This window comes from Choloepus didactylus (genome assembly GCF_015220235.1).
Source record: "Choloepus didactylus isolate mChoDid1 chromosome 11 unlocalized genomic scaffold, mChoDid1.pri SUPER_11_unloc7, whole genome shotgun sequence".
NCBI classification, from domain to species: Eukaryota; Metazoa; Chordata; class Mammalia; order Pilosa; family Megalonychidae; genus Choloepus; species Choloepus didactylus.
In genome coordinates, this window is record NW_023637584.1 from 75,240 (window position 1) to 102,049 (window position 26,810).

General features: G+C 35.3%; 2 pseudogenes; both read left to right on the forward strand.

Annotated features, from left to right (window-relative positions):
• Positions 1–14,449: 14,449 nt before the first annotated feature.
• On the forward strand, positions 14,450–15,378 carry LOC119524748 (annotated as a pseudogene).
• Positions 15,379–20,379: 5,001 nt separating this feature from the next.
• On the forward strand, positions 20,380–21,310 carry LOC119524749 (annotated as a pseudogene).
• The last annotated feature ends 5,500 nt before the right edge of the window (positions 21,311–26,810 follow it).

The following is a 26,810-nucleotide window of genomic DNA, read 5'->3' on the forward strand; positions in this document are numbered from 1 at the left end:
CAGCTCATCATTCCCAAATTCTTCCTTCCATCCAACAACAGGGCTCAATTTTGCCAAATTCTCTGCCACTTTAAAACAAGGATCACTTTTCTTCCAGTTCACAACATCACATTCATCATTTCTGCTCAAGTCTTCATTGGAAGTATCTTTAGTGTACATATTTCCACAAACAGTCTCTTCAAAGCAGTTTAGGCCTTTTCTATCAAGCTTCTCACAATTCTTCCAGAATCTTCCCCTTAACCATTTAGAAAGCCATTCCAACATGTTTGGTATTTACGATCTCAGCAGCACCAGCACCCCATTTCTCTAGTACCAAAATCTGTTCTAGTTTGCTAATGCTGCCAAATGCAAAACACTGGAAATGGATCAGCTGTTATAAAGGGGGTTTATTTGGCTTCAAAGTTACAGTCTGAAGGCCATAAAGTGTCCAAAGTAAGTTACCAACAACTGAGTACCTTCACTGGAGGATGGCAAATAGTGCCTGGAAACCTCTGTTAGCTGGGAAGGCACATAGCAGGTGTCTGCTCCAAAGTTTTGCTTTCAAAATGGTTTTTTCCCAGGGCATTCCTCTCTAGGCTGCAGTTCCTCAAAAATGTCACTCTTGGTTGCTCTTTGGGTGTTTGTCCTCTCTTAGCTTCTTTGGAGCAAGAGTCTGCTTTCAACAGCCAACTTCAAACTGCATCTCATCTGTAGCTAATCTCTCAGCATCTGTGCCTTCTTCAAAATGTCCCTCTTGTCTGTAACAACATTGCTCCATCTGTCTGAGCTTATATGGTGCTCCAGTGAACTAATCAAGGCCCATGCTGAATGGGCTGGGCCACAGCTCCATGGAAACTATCCAAAAATTGTCATCACCCACAGATGGGAGGGTTGGAACTCCATGGAAGCACTCAAAGAATCACAGTCTGATCAATACTGATACATCTGCCCACACAAGATTACCTCAAAGATAATGGCATTTTGGAGGGACATAGTACAGTCAAACCAGTACTGATACTTGCCTACTTTTTCTTCTAAAAGTCTTATAATCTTAGCACTAGTGTTTAGATCCTCAATCCATTTTGAGTTAATTTTTATATAAGGTGTCAGAGAGTTGTCCTCTTTCATTCTTTTGGATATGGATATCCTGTTCTCCAGACACCATTTATTGAAGTGACTGCTCTCTGCCACTTGCTTTGACTTGACTACCTTATCAAAGATCAAACATCCATAGATGAGAGGGTCTATTTGTGAGCACTCAATTGATTTCCATTTGTCAGTACATCTGTCTTTATGCTAGTACCATGCTGTTTTGACAACTATTGCTTTGTAGTATGCTTCAAAGTCACATAGTGAGAGACCTCCCATTTCCTCCCTCTTTCTCAAGACAATTTTGGTTATTTGGGGCACCTTGTCCATCCAAATAAATTTTGTTACTGGTTTTTATGTTAATGAAATTGAAAGTTGATGAGGTTTTAATTGGTATTGCATTGAATCTATACATCAGTTTAGGTAGAATTGATATCTTGACTATTTTTAGTCTCCCAATCCATGAACATGGTATGCTCTTCCAGTTCTTTGGGTCGTTTTTGATTTCCCTTTCAGTTTCTTACAGTTGTCTCTGTATAGGTCTTCTGTGGCCTTAGTTAAGTTTATTCTTTTGGTGCTGTTGTAAATGGAACTTTTCTTGATTTCTTCCTCCTCTTACACATTACTTGTGTATAGGAAAACTACTGATTTTTCCATGTTGATCTTGTAGCCTGCCAATTTGTGGAATTCATTGATTAGCTCCAGTAGATTTCTTTTACATTTTTCTGGATTTTCAACATAGAGGATAATGTCATCTGCAATTGGTGAAAAGTTTATTTCTTCTCCAATTTTGATGTCTTTTATATCTTTTTCTTGCCTGATTGCTCTAGCTAGAACTTCCAGCAAAATGTTGAACAGTGGTGACAGTGGGCATCCCTGTCTTGTTCTTGTTCTTAGAGGGAAAGCTTTCTGTCTTTCTCCATTGAGTATGATGTTAGCTATGGCTGTTTTATGTATTGCCTTTATCATATTGAGAAAGTTTCCTTCTATTCCTATGCTTTGAAGTGTTTTCATCAATAAATGATGTATTTTGTCAAATACCTTTTCTGATTTGATTGAGATGATTATGTGGTTCTTCTGCTTTAAATTTTTGATGTTGTGTATTATATTAATTGAATTTCTTGGGTTAAGCCAGCCTTGAATACCTGGAACAAATTCCACCTTGTCATGGTGTGTAACTTTTACATGCTGCTAGATTAAATTTGTGAGTATTTTGTTGAGGATTTTTGCATCTATATTCATCAAAGAGATTGGTCTATAATTTTCTTTTTTTGTGGTATATTTTTCTGACTTTCGTATTAGGGTGATGTTGGCTTCATAGAATGTGTTGGGAAGGTTTCCCTCCTCTTCAATTTTTGAAGAATTTGAGCAGGATTGATACTAATTATTTCTTGAATGTTTGGTAGAATTCACATGTGAAATCATCTGGCCCTGAACTTTTCTTGTTTGGGAGAGTTTTGATGATTGATTCAATCTCTTTAGTTGTGATTGGATTGTTGAGGTTGTCTCTCTCTTCTTGAGTCAATGTTGGTTGTTCATGCTTTTCTAGGAAGTTGTCCATGTCAACTAGGTTGTCTGTGTATTAGCAAATAGTTGCTCATAGTATCCTCTCATTATCTCCTTTATTTCTGCAAGGTCAGTAGTTATGTCCCCCTTTCTATTTCTGATTGTTCTTATTTGGATCCACTCTCTTTTCTTTTTTTCTTTTCTTTTTTTTTTTTTTGTTAGCTGAGCTAAGGGTCCATCAATTTTATTTATATTGTCAAAGTTGGTTCTGGTTTTGTTGATTAGTTCCATTGTTTTCCTGTTCACAATTTCATTGATTTCTGCTCTAACCTTTGTTATTATTTCCTTCTGTTTGCTTTGGGGTTAGTTTGCTGTTCTTCCTCTAGTTCTTCTGGATGAACAGATAATTCTTCAATTTTTTTCTCTTTCCTCTCTTTTAATATAGGCATTTAGGGTAATAAATTTTCCTCTCAGCATCATCTGTGCTGCATCCCAAAAGTTTTGATATTTTGTGTTTCCATTGTCATTTGCCTTGAGGCATTTAGTGATTTCTCTTGTAATTTATTCCTTTACCCACTTGTTATCTAAGAGTGTGTTATTTAGCCTCATACAATTATGAGTATTTTGATTTCCTTCCTGTTATTAATTTCCAATGTCATTCCATTATGATCTGAGAAGGTATATTGTATAGTACAAATTCTTTTAAATTTGTTGAGACTTGCTTTAGTACCCAAAATATGGTCTCTCCTACAGCATGATCCATGAGCACTTGAGAAAAATATGTATCCTGTTGTTGTGGGATTTAGTGTTCCATAAATATCTTTCAAGTCTAGATCATTTATTCTAAAGTTCAAAATCTCTATTTCCTTATTGATCCTCTGTCTAGATGTTCTATTCATTAATGAGAGTGCTGTATTGAAGTCTCCAACTATGATTGTAGAAGATTCTCTTTCTTCCTTGAGTGTTGATAGTGTTTACCACCTGTACTTCATGGCACTGTGACTCAATGAATAAATATTGATAATTGTTTTATTTTCTTGATGAATTATCCCATTTATTAATATATAGTGACCTTCTTTGTCTCTGTTATTTATTTTATATTTGAGGTCTAATTTTTCTGATATTAATATAGCTACTCCCACTTCTTTCTGGTTGTTGTTTGCATGATATAACTTTTTCCAACATATCATTTTAAGCCTTTTTTTTATCCTGTGTCCAAAATGAGTTTCTTGTAGACAGCATATAGATGGGTCTTGTTTTTTAATCCATTCTTGTAATCTATTTCTTATTGCAGAATTTTATCCATTGACATTTAATGTTATTGTAAGTGCAGTACTTTCTTCTATCATTTTGTCTTTTGGAATTTATATGTCATATCTTATTTTATACTCTCTCTCTCTCCTTTTACCCTTCCTGGTAGTCTTAATTTCTACACTCTTTTCCAAACATCTCTCTCCCATTTTTCTCTATCAGCCTTTAACTCTCCCTTTAGCATTTCTTGTGGTGTAGGTCTCTTATCCACAAACTCTCTCAGTGTCTGTCTGTCTAAAAATGCTTTGATTTCTCCCATATTTTTGAAAGACAGTTTTGCCAAATATAGGATCCTTGGTTGGCAATTTTTCTCTTTCAGTAACTGAAATATCATACTATTGTCTTCTTGCCTTCATGGTTTTTGCAGAGAAATCTGTATGTATTCTTATAGAGCTTCCCTTTTATGTGATGGATTGCTTTTCCCTTCATGCTTTCAGAATTCTCTGTTTGCCTTTTACATTGGAGCATCTGATCAATCAGTGTCTTGGAGTATGTGTGTTGGTTCTATTCTGTTTGGGGTATGCTGCACATCTTGATTTTGTAATATTATGTATTTCAAAACAGAAATTTTCAGTGATTATTTCTTCTGTTATTCTTTCTGCCTGTTTTCCATTCTCTTCTCCTTCTGTGACACCCATACCACATATATTTGTGTGCTTCATGTTGTCATTCAGTTCCCTTAGACACTGCTCATATTTTTTTCCATTCTTTTCCCTAACTGTTCCTTTATGTGTAGGCTTCCAGATTTTTTCTCTTCTAGTTCACTTATCCTTTCTTCTGTCTCTTCAAATCTGGTGTTGTAAGTGCCCATTGTGTTTTTCATCTCTTCTATTGTGCCTTTCATTCCCAGAAGTTCTGCCATTTGCTTTTTCATACTTTGTAGTTCCTCCTTATGTTCACCCAATGTTTTCTTTATATCTTTCATCTATTTTGCCATACCCTCCCTCAGCTCATTGAATTCACTTGATTTTTGAATTGATTTAGGAGATCTGTTTGGTTATTAATTAGTTGTTTCAATTACTGAATCTTAGTTGAAGTGTTAGTTTGTTCCTTTGATTGGTACATATTTTCATGTTTCCAAGTGTGATCTATCTTAAGCTGTCTAGGCATCTGGTTTTCTTGATTAATTTATTCTGGAGCTTGTTTTCATCCTTTTTCCTAAGGCTTTCTTATTGGTTGGCTTTGTTCTCTATCTGTTCTTTGGCATTAAGTTCAACTTATTCTAGACCTCTACCATAACTTCTGTTTAGTTTATTTGAGTTTCTTCTCTTGTTATTCTCATTCTTGCTCTGCCCTTATGTAACTTTTTTGTGAGACAGTCTCCTCCTATATGATTGACCTCAATCAGATATTCCAATTCCAAACAGGCCCGTCTCAGGAGGAGGGTATGGCATATAATGAGAATAAGGATCTGTGTGTTGTCAAACCCTCCTATGAGGTCTATAGACTCTGTTCTTCTCCTAGCCTCTCCAGCAGGTGGTGCTCATCAACCTGTAGCTCCCCACCAGTGTAAAGGGTGTCACAGGTGCCTTTAATTCTCTGCAGATCCTATTCCTGTAGGGATTGAGGCTGACTCAAGTTGGTTTCTGTTTTCCAGCCCCTGGGCACTGAATTCTCTGAAGGAATTCTGGATACCTGAGCTGGGCCCTGCACTACCATTTTCTTGGGGAAGTTATGCCCTTTAGGGAGTTTTCTCCCACAGTAGACTCATTGCTTTGTCTCTCAGAACTATCTTAGCTCCACTCTTGTCTAGGACCAGTGGCCAAATGAAAATCTTTGAGGATTTCTCTAATGGGATACTTAGAATAGTTATTTCAAAACAAAAAATAAAAAGCAGAAAAGAAAACAGAAAAAAAAAGAAGAAAAAGAAAAAAATGAAAAAGAAAGGCCTTTCCCCAGCCCCTGAGTTTTGTTAAGTATGGACTATTTAAAGATAAGCCCTCTGAGACAACTTTAATTCTGCCCTTACACAGGGGCTGGGTTGACAGGGAAGCTCTTATGGGTATTGAAATATAAAAGTATATGGAGTCAGGGAGCAAAAGAAGAGGAAACAAGAAAACAGGAAAACCTGCTTTTCAGAGAAATACCCCAGGTTCCCAGATTTGTGTATGTGCCCTTCTCTGTATTCTGAATACCTCCAACTCTAAAAGTCTCTTTTTTTCTTGTTTTCCCTAGCCCTGTCTCCTCTTCCCACTAGCTGATTTCCCCTGGATTCTCTATTGTCTGCTCTCAGTTTATCTGTGTTTGGAGTTTTTAATCAGCATATTGAGTTTGTTAATCAATTCTGCCTAGGACTGAGTTGAGCCTCCCTCTCAGTGGTTCCTACAACAGACTGCTTCCTCCTCCCTTGGGAAACTAACTACAAGATACTGTGCCATGTCTGGCAGGGAGGGGTGTTAACTCCCTGGCATGGGAGACTTACAGGATTCACTGAGATTTCAGCTTCTCCATTCATTCAAGATGGTTGTATGATGGGTGACTGGTCACAGATTTCCCTGAGATGGCTGTTCCACACAGTTCCTGGCTATCTACCAGCTGCCTGAGAACTACCCTTTGGTTTTAGTCACAGTATTTCTGCCTTGGTGTTTGCAGCATTTGCTGCTGGTGAAGGAATCCTCAAATTCTAAGAGCATTCTACTGGTTTATCTTAGACCTCAAGCTCTACTGGTATCCAAATCCCTGTGAAGCTTGACCTAATCTTCCATCTATTGGCTGTCCTAGCTGGTTGTCCAGGACTCTGTCACAGTTTCACTCCACACAATGTGCTGTTGAGTCTCCTGGAGACTCCTGGAGTCTCCTGGAACAAGTTTCTCAGATCTCATTTTACTCCATAAACACTATCAGGGATCCAAAGTATAATTCATAATCCCTTCATTCCTTCTCAGGGGCTTACTAAGTACTTCTCTGACTCAAGATGCCATCTCTACCCTGACTTGTCTACCTTCTGGTAACCAACCCATGCACTGGTCATTGTGAGTCTCATGAGATTGAATCTGCCCTGAGATCCAGACCTCAAATTCATTGGTTTCAAATCATGAAGTACATCTACAGTTTCCATTTCCAATACTGTAAGCCTACATTTTTGACCCCAAGAAGTAATTGGAATGCAGGATCTAAAATATCTTACTTTCCTGTAGAAAGTTTTACTAACTTCCTTCTCATATCAATAAGGGTTCTTGCCTCCTCGTTCATTGCAAATGTTTTTATCCTCTAAAGAAGCTATAAACATTGTGCTCTGGTTCATCTAATCTTGTTGTTTATTTGCAAAAACAAGCATTTAATTTTCACAGAGTATTTTTGTAAAAGTAACATGGTATTGCAAATTCAATGTACATTCATTTATTTCAGATAATTTTCTTTCCCAGGAATTTTGAATCATTTTCATTTTGAAAATGTTTACACTGAATATATATTACCATTCATTTAAGACATGCAGGTACTTAGAAAAATTAATTATCTAGGACAAAGTTGCATTAGTACACATTTTCAAAATCTCATAAAATATAGTTAGTAATAGTTCAACTGTCATAACAATACACAGTATTTTATCTGGTATTTCCAACAGAATGGAAAAACTTAAATGTAAAATACTGTGTATCTTATATTTAAAGGAAAAATCACCCAAATTTGTTAGTGATAAAAAAATTTCAATCAAATCAATTAGCATTTAATATATTTTAAATATAAATTAATTTAATTAAATAAACACATGCATATATATATTTACATGTCTTTTTCAGTATATTCTTTCCATCTTGTTTTAATTTATTAATGTGTTTGCCAATTTAGTAACAGGCAAATGAATTAAAATTAATTAATGTGCTTAGACACACTATTACTATACATTTACTAAATATGAGTATACAAAATTCAGAAAACTTCAGTGAAATGATACCTTTTGGGAGTGAAACTGGCAATATTTGGCATGTTCTCTACTGAATTGACAGTTACCAAGCCTGTGAAAACATCTAAAAATTGTAACAACCTCCCTACCCCATCCCCCAACTCATATCCTCTGCCAAACCCTGACCTGGCCTAAGGCCATCCAGCCTTATTTACTGATTCATCTTCCATCCATCAAGTCTCATGGGCATTGCCAAGTGAACAAAAACAAAATAATTATTAAAATAAACCATCAAGTAAAAAATCCTGGAGTAATATTTGCAGGTGTTTCTCCACAGATATGGCTAAAATATCAAGGTCAGTACTGACAGGTAAGAATGTACTTTTACATAGGAAGCAGTTGTAGAAATCTGCTCAGGTGAAACATGTGGGACTGCTAAGAAATAAGGCATGCTGATTCTAGCTTTTATTTTATGGGGAAGACAAACAGAAATGATTTTGAAGGACTTTGATTAAAAATGAGAAAGAATTGGTCTTTGTATAGTACTGACATAAGTGAAGAATTCCAAATCTCTTTAATGAAATGTCAAAAATATATTTTTTTATTTTACTAAAGGGTATACAATTTCCACATACAGTTGTTTAAAAAGTAAAAATCAAAGAACTAACTGACTATTCAGCACTTTTTTAGACAAAGTTCTGTTTTTGCCCAAAATACTATTCCTATTAGTTTCTGGAAAGAACTTCTGTGATCACAAATAAAATGTTCTGTTGTGAAGGTAAAAAGTGATGACTTTAAACATACTTCAGTCCTTTATGTTATGTATGAACTTCTGTTTCCACATTCATAAAAAAGAGATTTAAACATGGTGATAGTGGTTGATCAATGTCAAAATAAAAGTAGATGTGAAATAGATTAAACCAAATATGGTTGAATAATTTATTTAGTCTGATTTCACCAAAGAATTTTGAACTGCCATGGTGTATTTAAAAGTAGGATTAAAAGATAAATGGGATTTTACACATTTGGTAATGGAAAAAAACTCCAGGATTTGAAGGAAAATGAATTTTTTAGAAAAGCAGAGAGTAGTTAGAATATGTGGCTAGAGAGTAGGGTACACAATGTCTGAGATAGAGCTGAAAGTGACAGTAGAATTTATATTGTTTGCAATGGATTTCATATTTTAGCACTGTGATTACAAGCAGACAGCTCATGATTATATATGGTTTATTCCATTTTAAATTATCCTCTTAAAAGTTTGACTTACTCTATGAAAGGAAATGATATGTAGTCTAGGTGGACAATTCAAGGACCTCCCCAGCTATGACATCTGGAGTTATGACTCCAGACATTTTCAAATGTTCCTTTGGGTGCAAAGTCAGGCCCAAGTTGAAATCTAGTGCATTAACTGATACCATATGTAAAATATATTAATAAATCACTATGTATTGCTTCATTTAATTTCTTATACCTGTTTAATTTATAGAATGCCAGCTTAGATACTTAAATTCAGTTGTCTAAGGTCAAAATCCTAATAAGTGGCAGTGCTAAAATTCATTCTGAGATTTTAAACCAAATGCTGTACACTTTACTTGTGAAATATAATAGTGTCAACACCTCTCCCATACTGACAAACATTTCAATGGATATATTCTAGTAATCTCTGTATGCCTCCTTCTCCCCATCTCTACAGTTTTTATATGTGTGTGTGTGGGCATGTGTGTGTGTGATTATATAATATACAAATTACAGTTTAATTTCTGGAATTTTATGGTAACATTCAAAAGCACAAATTCTAACTTGATACTTAGTAATTGAAAATATTTCTTTAAGTAATAAATGTAATATTTCAAAAAACATGAATTAAATATTTAAAGGACTCAACTAATATACAATATTAATTTCTTTTCCATCACTCCTGTCTTGGAATTGGTTGATGAAAGCTTTAGCAGAATGAGATATCATATAGAGGATTACATTTCAGGAACCCTAAGAGAGCATTTATACCTGAACCTTGGTTGGTTTAAAACACCAGAACATCTAAGGAATTACAATAGAAAATGTATTTCTGGTATTGCAGGGCATTTCCTGGTGAGGTATATTGTTGTCAGAAAGCTCATTGCTGAAAAGAAGGGATTCAGAGTTTTAGAACAGTTTAGGCCTGGAGAATAGAACTCTGAATGAGGAATAAGAAAACATAAATTTAATCCCTGCTATGATACCAGATCACCATTCAATCTTGAATAAATGACTTAAATTCTTTACTGTTCAGTTTTTTCATCTGCATAACAATCTAAATACATTTTAAATATCTCTACCAGCAGTAAATACATGAATGCTAAAATTGAGGCAAACTTTCTCATATTTTACTTCTAAACATAATGGAATGATAGAAAAAAACATGCCTATGCTAAGAACATAGTTACAGAAATGGTAACATGTCACTTCCAAACTTGACCAGCAATTACAGTAGTTTTCCTCTTGATAGGGTATTGATATTTGCAACCTGCTTTACAGGAGAATATAGGTTATCTTCTTTGTAAGCACATCTTTCTATGTAGGGACACTTTTTCATTGAAAGCAGCTCATGATTTGGACTCTATGTAGAAGTCCTGAGAAACCAGTAATGTGTGAGTGATTATGGGATGATTCTACTCCCCCAATCATTTGCAGTTGAATTGGGAACTTCTGAGTTGTTGCAGGGAAACTTTGGGAATATGATAAAGAAAGAAGGCATGCAGAACATGACTCTAAGGAGAGGATGCTGATATATGTAAGCTTAAAACACTAAAGCAATTTTATTAGAGCATAAAATAACATTTCACATATATATTCTACCATGTACTACCTCCCATTAAAAGAGAATTTATGTTAAATCTATTTTAAAGGGAGTTTTATGGGGTTAAAAAGTGAATCACCTTATTTCTGATGAATTTTCTCTTGTAACCTGAGGTTATCTTTTTAGCTGTTGGTATAGGCAAAGTCACTTAAATTCTATGAATGCCCATTTTCTTCATTCAAATGTAGATGTACTCAAAAGCTTATTCTCAGGCCTGATACCCACCTGCTGTGAACATCAGGTGGGGATGGTTAACAAAAGCCAATACCTGTGTTTTCCCCTTCCATATATAGAAATATTGCTATGCATAGGAAGTTTTGTGCTGCTGATTTTCTCCTTTCTAGAGTAACATTGATATTGATGGCTTCATTCTCAAAGTTTTAGGGTGATTTAGGACAATACAGGTGAAATGCTTTTTAAATGTACTATAAATCGTAAATTATTCATTGAAAATGTAAGAGAAGCAGCAAAAAATCTGAGTTTGTTTATACGTTTTTCTTCTCTTAAAGCACTAAGACAATCAGTATGAATTAATCCTTGTTAGGTAGATCATTTATGTTAATAAACCATATCACATAAGGTTAACACAAGATGCGTGTAAACTATAAAACTGAAATGTTGGGATACCAAGATCAAGTTTAAGGTTTAATGTGACATTTAATAATTTGCCATCTTCTTGAAATACTTTTATCATATTCTCTGTCTTTTTTCTCATCTATAAAACTAGGTAAACAAAAAATATCTCATAGAATTTCTATGGGATGCCCATTTCAGGAAAATGAAAAGATGGGCAGCGTTATGCATTGAGTTGAATCCCCTAAAAATATATGTTCAAGTCCTAACCCCTGCCCCCTGAATGTCATCTTATTTGGCAATGGGAACATTGAAGATGTTATTTGTTTGGGGTTAAAGTTTTTTAGGGTGGGATCTTAATCCAATAACCTTAAACCAGTAATCCTCTGATTTTATAAGCAGAGGAAATTTGTACCCAATCAGCAAGGGAGAAACTGAGACAGGGGAGACAGAGAGAGGGAGAGAGAGAGAAATGACCATGTGAAGGAGGTGGAGATTGACATATAATATCACAAGCCAGGGAACACTATGCATTCTTGCTACACACCAGAAATCAGGAGAGAGTTATGGAATGGATTTTCTCAGTAAGAGGAGCATGATTGGGCTGACAACTTTGTTTTGGACTTCTAGCCTCCAGGACTGTGAGACAAGAAATTTCCATTGTTTAATACAACCAATCTGTTGTATTTTGTTACAGCAAACCTGACAAACAAAAACAGGCAGTGAAAGTAAAAGTAATTTCAAATATTACTTTGGCAATAGTGTCAATAATTCATAATAAATTAAGGTATATGTTTTATATTAGTTTAACATGCTGTATTGTATATCAGATATCAATGACATTTCATGTAAAACTTTTTGTTTTCCTTAATTAGTTATCAGAAATTTTTAAAGGATACACAATAATCAAGAATAATTCTCAATTCTGATGACTCAGGGTGTGTCACTTCTACTTTCCATTTAGTTGGGTATTTGAATGTTTAAATTCCTAAAATATATTTTTGAAATGAATTCTAATGTTTTATTCAAGTAAAGACAAGCACATGGAGTTAAAATTCCACAAAATAAAATAACGGCCATGTAATGCACTTGTACCCCCATATGCATACATCCTACTCCCAGAGTCAATGAATGCATACTATTTTATCTGTCCCCCATGCTTAATTTTATGTTTCCAAAGAATGTTTGCTGCAGTTTCCAAAGTCCTTGACCATGAGGTATTGTGTTGAGTGGTCTCTGAGGATCACCATGAACATATCTTCCCCTTGATATACTCTCTACATGCAGTTTTGTTCCACTTGGTTTGTGTGAGAGTGAGCATGGGTGGGAGTGTCACAGCTCTGCTTGTCTCCTAGATTTTGTTAATATGTTAAAATATATTATTGTGAAACTTGACATTTGATTACTTTTAAATATGACTAAATTATTATTTTTATTTCATTATATTCAGTTTATACCTGATATTTTGAATTTCAAATATTTTGTTTTTGGGAAGGCATTTGGAATTTCCAAGGAAAAATCCTTTTAATAAAGTAGTCCCATTCATATTGTTGGATTATTTGTATATTGTTTTAATGTTGGCTCATATTATTAATTCTTGGAAATAATTTGACAATTTCATGTCCTTATGTATTCTATTCATTTTGGGAACTACCCTAATCATCTCTTTGTACTCCTGCATTGGTTTATTTATTTTTCTAATTTTTCTATTTTTTATCTCTCTAAATTTTATTTTACTTTCATGTAGAATCATACTTTCAAATCATTGATTCAATAATTTATATCTGCTCTATATTTTAATTTTCAAGAGTACTTTCTTGTTCTCTGGTGCTGCTTTTGTGAAATATATATTTATTTTGTGGATTTAATATCTCTTTATATGTCTTAAGACTTTTTTTATTTTAAAAATATTTTTGTTTCCATATTTCTCTTTTTCTTCTCAGTCAGTTTTTACTGTGTGAGTGTGTTTGGATTTCTCTCTTTCATGGTAGAGGCTTCCACAAAAGTCTTCTAATTACTGTATCTAGAATATTTCAGTAATATGGTAAATGGCCCTTCCCAGTTTGGTTAGTTAAAACTGTTAAGACTTTAAACAGTTTTAAAACTGAAAGTCCCATGTCCCAGGGAAACCAGGATGATTGATGTCACAGTTGATAGACTGGTAAACATTCCTCCAGAATGAGCATTTCCACCTTCATGAGTTCTTAGGATGTGAAATTTTCTTCCCCTTTAATTGAATAACCCTCCTTCCATTCAAATACCACCATTAAAGTATACTGAGAACCTTCATCAAGATTTTCTTTGCTTCTTTTTCATTTCCTTCTCTTGAGATAATAACTAACAACATATTTTATTCCATTTCCATGATTTTAGATGTGTTTTCAGATGGAGTAGTAATAAATAATAAATATGTGTTATCAAACTACCACATTTACCTCTGACTGGTACAAATTAAACAGACACACATACATATACACACAAAAACATAAGTGAGGGAAGGAACATTAAAATATTGAAAATGTTTTACCATCATATTTGGGATACCTGAGCAGTGTCAATGGAGCTGAAATGCACATGCCTCACACAGGGCCCCTTGATGAGCCTTTCCTATAAAGAAAAAGCAACTGAGTTAGGAGATTAAAAAGGGAAGATAATGGTAGAATCTAAAATCAAGTGTATGAATTTGAATGTGATGAGTAGGCAACACATAGTTATGAGCCAAAGCCAAATAATGATAAGTGATTTTTAGGATGTAAAGATAGGCAGAGTAATCTCAAGAAGTATGTCTGGCTCCTCAACATGAGCAAATGGGTTGCAGTCACTCATGCATGGCTAGGGAATGAACAAATTTTAAAATCCTGAATACGGAAAAAGCTCATCCACTTTGTATAACTAAACCTGTTAATATAATAGATCAGTCATTTATTCATTCAAACTGATTTCAAATGTGCAAGACTGTTTAAGTATAATGTTTGACCTCAATACATGAATTTATGAAGGAGAAAACATTACCTATATATATTCTTAAAATGATAATGGATATTTTCTTTTATTACTTCTTAGTTATGTAATATTTTGAAGTAAATGCTTGTCATTTTAACATATCTTTGTCTAGTGGAATGAGGTTTCTTGTTCAAAATAGGAGTATTTGATTATTCAGTTATGGAGCAGTGTACTTTTCCAGAAAATCTGTAGTTGCATGAAAAATAGAAATTTAATAAAAACAGTAAGTATACATTTTACTCTTCTTTATTTACCTTGCATATACTTGTCTCTCTCTTCTTTTAGGATAAATCAATATATGGCCCATGGAGAATTATATGCAGACAAAACAGATTTCATCTTATTTGGGTTGTTTCCACCAACAAGAATTGGCCTCTTCCTCTTCACTCTCATCATTCTCATTTTCCTAATGTCCCTGTTGGGCAACTTCTCCATGATTCTCCTCATCCTCTTGGACCCCCATCTCCACACCCCCATGTATCTCCTACTTAGTCAACTCTACCTCATAGACCTGAATTACATCTCAACCATTGTCCCCAAGATGGTGTTCAGTTATCTGTTTGGATACAGGTCTATCTCCTTCATTGGCTGTGGGGTTCAGAGTTTCTTCTTGACTTTAGCAGTTGCAGAAGCTCTGCTCTTGACATCTATGGCCTATGACCATTATGTGGCTATTTGTGTTCCACTCCACTATTCCATTCTTATGAGCAAAAGAATATGTGTGCTGATAACAGGATCTTGGGTCATGGGCTCTATCAATGCCTGTGCCCATACTGCATATGCACTCCACATACCATATTGCAGATCCAGGGCAATTAATCATTTCTTCTGTGATGTGCCAGCCATGCTGACTCTGGCATGCATGGACACTTGGGTCTATGAGTACACAGTGTTTGTAAGCACTGCTCTCTTCATTGTCTTTCCTTTCATTGGCATCACATATTCCTATGGCTGGGTTCTCCTTGCTGTTCACCGCATGCAGTCAGTGGAAGGGAGGAAGTCTTATTCAACATGTAGTTCCCACCTCACTGTGGTGACTTTCTACTATGCACCCTTTGCTTACACCTATCTATGACCTAGAACCCTCCAATCTCCAAAAGAGGACAAGGTTTTTGCTGTCTTCTACACCATCCTTGGCCCTATGCTCAACCCTGTCATCTACAGCCTGAGAAACAAGGAGGTGGTAGGGGCCCTGAGAAGAGTGATTCAGAGAATGTGTTCTGTTAAGGGGTAGACAAATTTTCTGTAGTAGTCTCAAAGATGCATGTGCATGACAGTTCATCTATGTATAAAAAGTAAGAAAAATTCTATTCCAAGCTTAAAGACAGGGAAAAATTAATATAAATGATTAAAATGAACTTCAAAATAACAACATTTTCATGTCATAACTTGTGTTTGCTTTGTGCTGACTTTTCCCATCAATATAAAGGTCATATATATTTCACTAACTTGTGAGTAATAGGTATGGTTTTTTAATATGTAGAAATCTAAATTGGAATGGCATAAGTTGCAATTGTCATTCAGCATAACAGCTCTAATACCTTTAGTGAATCTCTTAATATGATTAAATTAGCATAATGGAGCAATAACTGTTTTAGGAGGGCTAGGTTTAATTGAAACCAAAAGAATTTTTGTTGCATTTCTATTGTTATTGCTCTTAAGAGGTGTGTAATAGTTTTATTCCTAAATTTTTAGTGGATATATATAGCCATTAGGCAGAGAACTTCTCAGGAATATAAAAGCCCACCACTATGGAGGAAATATGAGAAGTTTATGTCATTTTTGAAATGGAAAATGGATTTGTTTGGGTGAATGTTAGGGAAGTGATTTATTAACTGGTCCACAATTGGCTCAAAATTTAGGGCTGTAGAGAAGCCAATGAGGCAACAGGAGAATTGGATGCACTTCAGTTGGCCCCTCACTTATCTACTTATGTTCCTTTTTTTTTACTTTTACACCCAATTTTATTTACATTTCCACAATATTTCGTTTGAAGTTTGTAAAATATGACATGGAGATCATCATCTAATAATCAAGCATTTATGAAAGGCTGAATGAACATTGTATACTATTACAGTAGTTATGTGGTTAATTTTCTTTTATTATTTCAAAAGAATTTGGGTGCAAATTCTGCATCCTCATTGTTGCATCTTTAAATCAGGTATTTTTTTCTTCAAAATGAGTAAATTGGGTTACTCAGTTGAGGTGTGATTTAATTGTTACTTCTCAAATTTGTAAGAAAATAGGAATTAAAAACAAAAAAATAAATGAGAAAACCTCACTGTTCTGTATTTATGTTCTGTAGTACTATCTCTTCCTTTAGTAAAAACCAAATGCTACATGCATGCTCTGATATAGTTTCTGGTGTGAAGATGCATGGCTCTCAGTACTGACATCCTTTCTCAATGCTTAGGGGATACAAGGATATTTCACTATTCCTTCATTCCTTGTGTTTGCAGGGAGGTGTTTTGGGGACTCACTAAGTACTTCTCTGACAAACAAACAGCCACCCTGATATGTCTATTCACCTGTAATCTTACCATGAACTGGTGATTGTTGGAGGATTCTGCCATGAGATCTAGACCACAGGTTGCCTTTGTTTCAAAGCCCCACATCCATGTGGTGATTTCTATCTCAGATCCCCCACACCTAGCTTTGTGACCCCATATGGATAGTTGTGACAGGTCTAAAATATCAACTTTCTATTAGAAATTATTTTTATGCTGTCCCCCACTTCTGAGCTTACCCTTTCTTTGTAAAAATATTCAGAACAAATGCAGTTATCCCTAAAAGATGATGACATTGTTATGTCTTGAATTTACTAAGCATGTATGTTCCTTATATATTCAAATGCAGTGTTTTAGTACTGATCAAGGAAACTTTTAACTTTTCAAAAAACAGATTTGGCTTTTAGGTAATTTCAGGTAGTTTTTAATTGAATTTTAAAAGTTTTAAAGGAAACAAAAGAAAAAAACATTTAAAGAGGACCAACAGTAAGCCTCTCCAACTGAAACACAGCATTAATGCATTTCTTGGACCCCAAGAGAAAATTAAGAACATTAATGGTCTTATCTGCAGTAACAATACATTATTACATATTTTAACATATTATCCCAACAAATTCAGTAAAAATCTCATTTTCATTAATAATTTCATAAAAAGTTTTATTTATAATTTAATTGGCATTCCTGAGTATGAAATAAATGAAAATATGTAATATATAAGATAAAAATTACTGTTCAATGTAGATACTGTGCTTAAATTTAAAGAGTCAGTCTCCCATGTTTCTCAAATATCTTTCTTTCTTCTGTATTCTAGCCTTCTCTGACGGCATTTGCTCAATTTGTAATATTTCTATTCATGTTAAAAAATATCAAGCATTGGGAATTTTAAAGTCAATAACAGTATATTTTAATTTCTTCTATTATCTATTTGATCCTTCTGGAGAATTTTGGATGTAGAAAGATTTTAAGAAACATCATATTTATTTATGTTTATATTAATCCATGGTTTAAAAATATTTAAAAGTATTAGCTGAAAATATTTTGACATTTGAATATATTTGTGGCTCAACTTGAAGTTTCTGTAAAGTTTCCTAAACATACAACTGAATTAAAAGATAATCACTATTCCACTGAAAACTGAATGTTTGCTCAGTGCTTTACTGATTTTGTTTCCATCATGACAGAGTAGTTTGTATTAAACTACCCCAACCAGTATTGAAACAATTACAAAGCTTAAGATAAGCCACATGACTATTTGAAGGGAGACCTTCAATCAATGGCCTTCACATGTTTCTGTTAGTCAAGATTGCTCTCCAAATAGCAGCAGGAGATTCTCTGACTTTTAACTTGATTTGGGAGATACATTTAGTATCTTAACACTATACCCACCAAATAAGGACTTCCTGACAGCGTGGATGAGAACACTGAATAGAATCTGAAGATACACCAAGGATATGTCCTTTACAGTCATCATAATTACAAGAAAATGCTGGTGATGAGCAAGAGGAAGGAAATCTGTTCTCAAAATACAGTAATTATCCACTAGAAATTATTCTTCCAGAACTTCAACCTGATGAATTAAATGGTACAATGAAGGTCAAGTGTAGAACTCCCTGAGGAGACCCCTCTGGGGGCAACAAGTCCCCTGATTATTCGTGGCTGTGTTCTTCAGTCACCTCCTAAATCACCAAGCTCATTTACCACCCCTAGGTCACAGAACTCCAGGTGCAATGAAGCAGCTAAAGTTAGAACATAGAAATTGCTTAACAGAAGAATCACATCAAGACTATTTAGATGAAGAAATACAACATACTCCCTGGCTTCTAGAATGTAGAATAAGCACAAGAAATGAATATTACTTCTAAAACTTTATTCTCACAAGGTAAGTTTATGATGAGATAAAGCAGGGCAGCAATACATTAGAAGGATTCAGGTTTGTTTGTAAGTGTAGTTTAAAACCATGTAAGTGTTTTTTTGCTTTTAGTTTTTAATCCAACATGCTCACTTTTTTCTGGATGGTCTGAATAATGACAGATCTGCTCATTAATCATAGGCATCCACTAAAGAATCTCTTGTCTCTTTCCTTAATTTATTGGAAGTCCAAACTGTTTTAATGGCATTCAAGATGCAGACCCCTTTACTAGGTATTTTCACCATATCTCCCTTTATGAAACTTATGAACCTATCAAACTGTAAAGCAACCAGGGTGATGGGAACTGCATGTTTTTAAAGTCTGACAATGCTGATGTTGCCTAGACCTAGAAAGTACTTAGGACATGTCAGATGTCATTCCCATATCTTCTAAGAAAACTTGGCCTTATCTTTTCTAACCTTCACTGTTATTTTAATGTGCTTCAAAATCTGAAGTAGCTGCATTCAGTTAAATAGAGTTGGCATAAATTTAATATTGAGAAATTAACCAATGCTCCTTTCAAATGGGAAGGCAGGAAGGTGTGCTGGGAAATACATAAGATTTTACCAGAAAAGACCAATTGGCAAGCATATGCAAACTGACCTTGAGACCACAATATCTATCAATTGTCTTTCTTGTCATTCTACAAGGTAGAAAACATGTATAAAGAGTTGTATGGAGTTATCCTGGTGATCACAAGATTAGATTATCTGTGTCAGCTGCTAGTCACATCAACATTGTGTTCTAGGATGACTCTTACAATGATGAATTGTCAAGATCATACAATAACCTGCAGAGGCTCTTCTGGTTAATCCAGGATAAAAAGTTGGGAAAGAGCCACCTCCAATGAAACTATGGAGACCTCAATCTCACAGCATTAGACATTCTTTTTCAATACTCTAAAATTAGAAAAGAGAACAGAAGAAATCTTTGTATTTCCTAGATGCATTTCTTTGCAGAAAGGAAATCTATTTTTATTAATATGGTAATAGAGTGAGCAATTTTACTTCATACAGAATATTGCTATAGCTTTTTTTAAGTGATAAATATACAATTAATGCAAACATAGATTCAGATGGTTTGGAAATATGTGCATGGAGAAAACCTTCCAATTCACAGAAAATTAGAGTACCAAAAAAATCTAAAATTTTTCTAAATAAGAGAATAGAACATGTTCACGTGGGAGACACACTGAGAAGTTTAACAAGTTCGTGTCCCTCTTCATGTGACAGGAGTATGTTGGGTGTTTATGCATCGCAATTGAAAGCACCATGAGTTTCAAATTCATCCAAAACATCCTCATAAATGCTAATTTCCAAACAACCCAATATTTTGATGTTATGCTTCAATACATGAATGCAGAAATTAACCAGGTAATTTTTATCTTATCAGACTTGATCTGTATGTTTAATTTTGAAGTCAAATGTTAATTAAAATGTCTTTCCCTTCTGGTTCCTGGTTAGATTTTTAAAAACAGTTTTATTCACACACCGTAAAATCCATCCAGTGTATACAATCAATGACTCTATATTGTAATATTCTTTCAAAAATCACAACAAAGTTACTATAACAATGCTAAGTGTCAATAATACAGTGGTACATAGGTGTGGGATTTTTCTTTGTGGAGCAATGAAATTTTTTTTAAATTGAATGTGGTGACAAATGCACAACTCTGTGATTACTCCTGGTTATGTTTTGCATAGAGTTGTGGCAGTTGGTTTTACTGTAGAGTCACAGCAATACCTTTTTTCATAATAAATATGTCATGCTATGATAATATGATGTATTTCTCCCTCTGTTCTCCAGTAGCATGCAAAAAATGGGAAGAGAAAATGAGACTTCTGTTGTGGGTTTTACCCTCCTTGGTCTGTTCCCAGAACTGAGACATGCTGGCTTCCTTATCTGCACGATTCTCCTCGTCTATGTTGTTGCCATCACAGGAAACATCACCCTGGTCCTCCTCCTCTCTCTGGATCCCCAGCTCCACAGCCCCATGTACTTCCTGCTCAGCTAGCTCTCACTCATATACATCTCCCTCATCTCCACAACTGTCCCCAAGATGCTTAGCAACTTCTTCTCAGGGACATCAGATATTTCCTACATTTGCTGTGTGACTCAGGTCTATTTCTACACCACCCTTGGAGGCAGTGAGTGCATTCTGCTCTCTGATGGCCTATGATCGGTATGTGGCTATTTGTAACCCTTTGTGGTATGTAGTCACTATGAATTCTGAAGTTTGCCTACAGATGGCCACTGTGTCTTGGTTAGGGGGTGCACTCAATTCCCTGATCCAAACCACATACACCATGCATTTTCACAGATGTGGATCAAGAGAAGTCCACCATTTCTTCTGTGAGCCAGAGGCAGTCCTCAAGCTGTCCTTTGAGGACACTTCAACTTATGAGAAAGTCGTGTTTGTGATTGGAGTTGTGTTCATCCTGATCTCCCTTAGCCTTATTCTAGCATCCTACTTTTTTATCTTCCTCTGTGTTCTCCACTTACATTCCACTAAGGCAAGTTATAAAGCCCTCATCACCTGTTCTTCCCATCTGACAGTGGTGTTTTTATACTTCATTCCAACCATGTTCATCTACATGATTCCCATATCCTTGCACACCTCAAAGCAAGATGAGTTTCTCTCTGTCTTCTATACCATCCTCACCCCTATGTTGAATCCTCTTATATACAGCCTAAGGAACAAGGAGGTTGGGAGGGCTCTGAAGAAAATTCTAGGAACAGTGTTATTATAAAATTAAATGATAATAGTGACAGTTTCTGTTTACCAAGTGATTATGGAAACAGATTCTGCCCATAAAATTCAAGAGTGGTTTATGAATTAGGACACATTTATTGTTAGCAATAGTTCTATGTCTATACTGTGAAAATAATTTTTATTTAACTGATTAGATATATTCTTTGATCTTTGATTAATAAACATAAACATTGCTTTGTTAATTTTTATCCTGTAAGTGTTGATATTTGATTTTACAGATAACCAGCTAGAAGCAAAACAATAATTTGTACAATTTACTTAGCATAAAGTACACAAAGTTATTCCACCAGGGTGATCTGTGAGTTTCTTCTGGATCCATTTTTTCTTATCTTCAGATGACAATGATCAGAATTAGCTACACTGTTACTCTAGAAAAACTTCCTTCAATTGGATTAAAAATAGACAATTAATATGAGATTTCAGGGTATCTGAGCAATGGATAGGAATGAAATTTGCATCAAACATTAAAATAGTCATTGATTTTACACTTTTGCACAATTACCTATAATTCCTCAAGTATAACTTATTTTTTTCAGGTCAATTTATATTTGGAAAAGCAACCCAAGGAACAGAGCCTTCGTGCCACAACTTCTCTGCTTATTATGGAAAAAAAAAGTTTTCCTTAAGAAGCGTGAGGTTAAATATCTTAACAAGTTTAACAAGGCATTAGATTGAAAATCCATGATGTGATCTTGAGTCTCTATATCTTTTCCACTATCCTTCCAGATGATCATTTTTCCAAATGAAATATATAAAGTTTCATAATTGTCTTTTAATTCAGATCTAAAATCTAATACATCAAATTTATGTATTTTGTTGGGTCCTTTCTCAATGCCCCCTTGAAATCATTTTAGTAACAATGGTCATCACAGATGATAACTGAATTGTAACAGCAAGAAATATTGATGTTTCTTCTTTGATGGAAAAGCTGATGTGAGTGCATAAAAGTACTGATATGATTTCTCATGTATACAAACATTTTGTTTGGTATCTTAGGCCTTGGTAAATTTCAAGTCATTCCAAAAGTCTATAGGCCTTTGATAATAAAGAGATATGAGTCAAACATGCCACTATTCTATGTAGATTGGATACACTTGTAATTCAAATGCCAAATAATTTAAAATTGTGGGAGAATTTATGATCAAGTAGTTGTGTTCATTATGTTGTCAGTTAATGTTGTTTGGTTTCTCTTCAAATAATATCTTGATTCAAGCAAAATGTGCAGGTTTTTGTATATATAATGTAATCCAGGGAGAAGGAGGGAGGAGTTGGGAAGGGTGAAACTGGGAAAGAATAATGATACACAAATATAAGAATGTGTTTTCCAGGGCAATTTTATGGGTTGATCTCACAGGGAAATTTCCAAAGAACAAATCAAATGCCTCTAAGAGCTCCCATTAAATCATAGGAAGAGTATTTTTAGGGTCCCATCTCTTCCTAATTGATGTTTTTTGCAAGGTATTTAACACGTGAAGGTATAAGAACATTCTGCATGTGAACAAGTTGCTTAAGTTTAACCTACAGTCAGAGGTGACACCTTTGAAGCCCAGGGCAGAAAGTGAAAGGTGAAAAGCAAACATTCCATATGAAGTGTTTAGGTTGAAGTGGATGGAGCCTGCAGAGAAGAGTTCACTGAACCACAGTTGAGAGCCTTAAAGGATTTGAGATATATTATGAGAGACTTTGGAAGAGTCCATCATGCAGTGCTGAAATCTGCTCTTGCCCTCCATAAACACTAACATGTCACCTATCTTCTAGAGGTTACCAGTGACAATCTCTACCAATGACTTAACATGGGAGATAACAGAAGTAACAACCCTAATGTTGCAGTTGATCCATGATCCTCATTGACCTTCATCAGCTTCCTCCTCAAACACCCATATTAGTTTCCCTCACCATTGCCCAGAACTACAGCTGGTCCAAGACTACTACTTCATTCTCAGGCTGTTATCCAGCTGCATGGGAAGCCTAAAGGGACCTGGCAATAGCCACAGCTTCAGGTTCATTTGAACCCTTACTGGAAATCATGGAAGCAGGAATAGTAACCATAGCCATAGAAATTTAAGGCTAGAGGGACAGGAAGCAAAATTTTCCCAAGGCATTCACTGGAAGTGCATTGTGAATAGCCATTCCTACTTCTTCCATTTGTTCCCCAGACTCCCTTAGTCTAGCTATTGAGAATAGATCACAACACAACAGACATTTACTCAATGTATGTGTAACATCATGAAGATAGCACTCCAGTCCATCTCAGTATTGTTTTTGACAAAGTATCTTAGTTGAATTCTAGTCAAACAGTCCATCATCCTATTGAGCCAATTGTTTCCATTTCATGTGTTATGAGGCAGGACTGATGGATTCCATGGTCAATAGGCCATGTTGATCTTCAACAATAATTTGTATTCCAAAGACAAGGCTGAACTATCTGGTATCCCAGTTTGGTAAATAAGATGTTCTGTTAAACACAAAGATGATAGTGTTGGCAGTGAAAACTTCAAAAGAGAATGAAAAGCCATAGGTAGAGTAATTGTCAGTGCTTGTACAGATGAGCTTCATTTTGTCCCACCATGAATCTGTTGTCCAGCCTTTTTACCCTAAGTCCTTTCTTTTGCATATCTGATTTTCTCATTCCAGGGTCTTGAACAATTGCCTAAGCACCTAGCATTGTGATGGCATCAAGCCAATTATCTCTGTGTAAAAAGCCAGTAGCCAAGGACTCTGGAAAGCTCTGTCCATTTGGAGATTTTCCCCTCACATCTGCCAGGACCACAGTGCAAAAATTTCTTTACATGTTTTGTTCCCACCCACTACTCATGCTATTGCATCTTGAAAGGTGACCCACATTCCTTCCCTTCAATCAGCTGGATATAAGTAACTCTAAGTGGGGACTTAGGAGGGGTTTGGGGGTAAGACACAGAAGTAAATGGCAAAAGAAGTAAGTAGCATGGGTGTTTCAGCCACTAATCTGTATAACTTACTTGTACCCTCCAGATCTTTTAGAGCCCAATCTCAGATGTATGACTTCTGTATAGCAAGGAATTTCTGCATTGCACACATGAATTAAAGACAGTGGGTCTGACAACACCCAGTGCACTAAGTGTAGATCATGTATTAAGTTCTTTGTCAATGATCAAGCTCTCAGTCCCTCCAGAAACTAGTAGAACTCCAAAATCAGTATTTCAAATTGCAGTATTTCAGTTACCATGCCTTTCCTTTCCAAAGTTGTGTGGCCCTCAATTGAGATTTAGGTATTTGAACCATGAATCTCCTACTGGGAATTTATAGACTCCATCCTGCCTCCTCATCTACCATGTATACCTCCAGCACATAGTATCTACTAGATTCTATGGCCTAAGGGGCAAGGGCAAATTTCAAGGTAATTTGGAACTCCTACAAAGTCCTCACCATCTCTTGGCACTAGGAAAATCTAGCAGCCTTCCCAGTTACCTGATAGAGGAATTTTTCTTTTGGTATTTCTGTGTTATGATGATTTTATGCCAATTTATGCCTTTATGAAGGCATATATTCTTTTTTAGCTAATTTTTAATTCAATTTTATTGAAATATATTTACATATCATATAATCACACAAAGTGTACAGTCAATTGTTCCCAGCACCATCATATAGTGGTACATTCATCACCACAATTTTTGAACATTTTCATTACTCCAAAAAAATTAAAATAAGGATAAAAATTAAAGTAAAAAAGAACACTCCAAACATCCCATCCCCCCACACCACTCCCTATTATTCATTTAATTTTTGTCCTCATTTTCTACTCATCTGTTCTTACACTGGATAACGGGAGTGTGAGACACAAATATTTCACAATGATAGATGAGTTTTTTACTACTATTTGGAATATTGTCCCTCTAAATGCCATTAGAACTCACAAAGTACTGCCTCATTTTTTCTATGGACAGAAAGTCTAAGTGTCATAAAGGAGTTGTCCAGGATGCCCTGAGTTTTGGAACATTAAAAGCTTTACCAACATGGCAGGGCTCTGAAATTTTGAAGTGTTTATCCCCCATGATTTTTGGAGCCTTTATACCAAACCACTACATCTGGGGTAGGGTTTGATTTAACATATTGATCAGGTTCAGTTAGCATGATGTCATCAATACTGTGCACCCTTTTGAGGTCATATGGAAATGCAAGATGATTGATGTCTCTACAGTCTATATTGTAACAGAATGCAGAAGAGTTAATATAACTTAGGGGCAAGAGAGTGACTTTGTATTTCTCCCTATCCATATAAAAATAACTTGTTTGTATAATTTTTGTGATGACAATTATAAAGAAATTCTTCATTGTAACAGATTTATTCCAAAGGATAAAATGCGTATTTGAGTAAGGTAGTATCTGCAGCACAGAAACTGCCAGTTGAGTACATATTGGTTAGGTTTATGGTAGTCCACTGCCATATGCCACAATCCATCTTATCTATTAGAGGCCACAAATGCACATTAAATGAGGAGATAATGAAAAAATAAATTTCTTCTTCATTGACTTTCCAATGGTGGTGTTAACCACTGCAATTCATCTCAGAATTCATGATGGCTACTTTACTATCTATCAATTGCAAAAAAATGCAATAACTTCTACTTGGCCTTTATTACCACAATGAGACTTAGGCTATAGTAAGGAAACAATGTTGGGTATTTGCCAGTGACTAAATACAATGATTCTGGCTTGTGTGCAATTTTGGAAACTCTAACCTTACTACATGATGGACTTGGGCCAAGACTCCACCTGTTAAGTGACCTCTGCCATCCTTACCTTTATAGAGAAATCATGATAGTATTTGTAGCTTAGTATCATTGTCAGTTCAGAATCTATACTTAATGGATCTCACATCTCTGTATTTCCTTTTCCCAAGGTACTGTTAGTCTGATAACTGGATGTCCCCCTGAGGAACATCTTGGGAATATATGCTGTGTGTTCTTGAGTAGGAATCACAGATTATTTCTTCAGGGAATCCTGTATTTCTCCTTCAAAGAGTGAACTAAGTGGGGTTGTGGTTGTGTACTGGGGTATATCTAGAAACTGGATAAAGGATCCTGATTCACTTTTTGGTGCTGCTCTTAGCCATCCACTTTCTAATTAAACTTGCAGTTGCCTCAGTTATCATACCTGTAGAATTTCCCCAACCCAGTTTTAGCCCTATCTGCCCCACACATTACTCCTTTTATGGCAACCAGCCTTCATCATGACTTAACAGAAGACTGTGGATTCTGATAAGAATGAATCCTCTTGTAGCCCTGGCATCACTTGGACAATAGAGTTGCAATCATGCAGAACCAGGGAGATGAGATTCATTGCATGGCTTCCAAGAACCAACAATTGTAGGATGTGGTATATTTGCATAAACATATTGTCTAGTATCAGGGCTGAAACAAGGATTCTGCCAGCAACCACATGAATAAGAGAGAGAAGCATGATATCCACATATGATCATATTTATCATAGTGCCATTA